Genomic DNA, 2,687 nt, shown 5'->3' with positions numbered 1-2,687 from the left:
CCCTCAAGAACTGTAAAGAAAAAAAACATGTCTACCATATTTAATGGTCAAGAAAGTGAATGTTTTCTCATTAAATCAGGAACAAGACAAATATGTACACTCCTGTCACTTTTATTCCACATTGTATAATCAGTTCTAGCCAGGGTGATTAGGCAAGAAACTGAAACAAAGGCAAAAATAACTGGAAAGGAAAAAGTGAATTATTTCGCAAGGAGTCAACTAAAAAATTTAATACAACTAATGAAATGAGTTGAGCCAAGTTGCACAGTACAAGTTGAGTTCACAAAATTCAATTGTAAGGTCAAGTGTGGTAGCCCACACCTGTAATCCCAGTACTCAGGGAAGCAAAGGCAGAAATATCACCGCAGATTAAGGCCAACCTGGTCTACAGAGTATTACGCCAGTCAGGGCTACATAGCAAGATCCTGCCTACAAAACAAAACAACAGCAACAAAAACAAACAAACTCCACCTTGTTGTATTTCTATATAGAATCACCATGTGAAACAAAAAAATGCAATAAAGAATTTATTCCATTTATAATAGTATTGAAAATAAAATATCTAGGAAGTGTAAAGGCTCTACTCTGAAAACTTCAAACATAGCTGAAGGCTAGACGTGGTGGTGCACGCCTTTGATCCCAGTACTCAGGAGACAAGGCCAGCCTGGTCTACATAGCAAGTTCCACGTAGCTGGGGCTATAGGGAGTCTCTCTCTCTCTCTGTCTCTGTCTCTCTCACACACACACAAAACAAACAAAAGACAGTTGAAAGAAATTAAAGACCTAGGTTAAAAGAAAGCTATCATATGTTCATGAATCAGAGAACTTGATATTGTTAAATATTGATATTGTTAAAAAGTGCTTCCAGGGTTGGAGAGATAGTGAAGTGGTTAAGAACACTGACTGTTCTTGCAGAAGACCTGGATTTGAATCCTAGCACCCACATGGAAGCTAACAACTGTCCATAACTCAAGTTCCAGGGGATCTGACAGTGTCTTTTATCCTCCTTGGACATTGCACGACATGGGTGCACTTACCTACATCCAGGCAATACACGCATACACATAAAACAAAAATAATAAATAAAATATTTAAAAAAGACAGTGCTCCACAAATTGATCTATAGATTTAAGCAATAGTCACAATGGCCATTAAATTTTCAAGCTGACTTCTTTTTAAGAAAAAAAAATTTTTTAAATTTTGTGTGTATGAGTGTATTGCCTGCATGTATGTAAGTGCACCCATGTTGTGCAATGCCTGAGGAGGTCAGAAGAGGGTGTCAGATCTCCTAGAACTGGAAGTACAGATGGTTGTTAGCTGCCATGTGGGTGCTGAGAATCGAACCTAGGTCCTCTGCAAGAGCAGCCAGTGCTTTTAACTGCTGAGCCATGTCTCCAGCCCCCAAGCTGACATCTTTGCAGAAACAGATAAGGTGATTCTAAAATTCATATAGAAATTCAAGGGATTCCCTCCCTCCTCCTGCCCTCCTCTAACTGCAAATTATTTTACGAGATACTAGAGTGTATAGGAAGCAGAAGGTTAACTGAAAGAGAGACACTTCCTGATGCTATGATAAAATACCCTGACAAAAGCAATTTAAGAGAGAAAGGATTGATTTTCCCCATCAGGATGGGGAAATCTTGGCACTGGGAGCTTGAAGAGGCAGCTGGCCATATTGCAATCACAGTGAGAAGCAGAAGGCAGTGAATGTTTGTGCTTAGTTTGCTTTCTCCTTTTTATTCAGTCAAGGACCCCAGCCCACAGGATTGGTGCCACCCCACATTTAGGGAAAGTCTTCTCACCTTATTTAATATAAGCAAGATAATCCCTCATAGGCATGCCTAGAGGCTAACCTAATCTAGATAATCCCTCACAGGTGTGTTCAGAGGCTTACCTCCTAAGTGATTCTAGATCCTGTCAAGTTGACAATATTTAGCCATTACCTTCTCCAAGACAGAGTCTGCTTGCTTTCCACATGTCACCTCAACTTAATGGAGGACAAAACTTGAGGCCTTAGTTCAGAATGATGGAACTACTGACTGATAAGATCCTCCAACCCTCAAGGGAGACCAGTAGGCCAAGGTCTGGAGAGTACTGGAACTCCTGGGACTTCCCCGCTGGGTTCTGTTCTCTAACAGGCAAAGAGAAAATGTCATTTAACCTTCACTTAAGCGAGAAATGGAAAGAGTCCAAAATTCCAGACCCTTCAGAAACAACCAACAATTGTGCCCAGCTGAGACACAGGCCCAGCAATGCTTGCTTCCCCAAACCCTCCACGGTTCTGCGGTAGGGAAAAGCGGTGACACACTGGTGAGCTGCAGGTTGCCAGCACCAAGTGTCAAGCATCCTATGGAAGTTTAACCAGTGTGCTGGGAGGAAATCCATGTGAGTTATGAATATATATTTTATAGTTAAGCTTCCCATATAGTTGAAATGTAAATTGTTGCATCAAGTATACAAGATTTTTTTATTTATTATTTTCATTTTATGTGTATGAGTGTATTGCCTGCATGTATGTGAGTCCACCTGTGTCGTGCAATGCCGCAGAGGTCAGAAGAGGGCTTCGGATTCCCCTGGAACTGGAGTTAAATGGTTTGTAGCCTATATTTGGTGTTAGCAATGATGAAGGAAATATACAATGTCATATAGTGCTGGGGGAACGCACATGCTCAAACTTTGGTGGATAG

The sequence above is a fragment of the Nannospalax galili genome, unplaced genomic scaffold, assembly GCF_000622305.1.
Source record: "Nannospalax galili isolate Female #2095 unplaced genomic scaffold, S.galili_v1.0 scaffold747, whole genome shotgun sequence".
NCBI classification, from domain to species: domain Eukaryota; kingdom Metazoa; phylum Chordata; class Mammalia; order Rodentia; family Spalacidae; genus Nannospalax; species Nannospalax galili.
Note: the sequence above shows the minus strand (reverse complement) of the source record.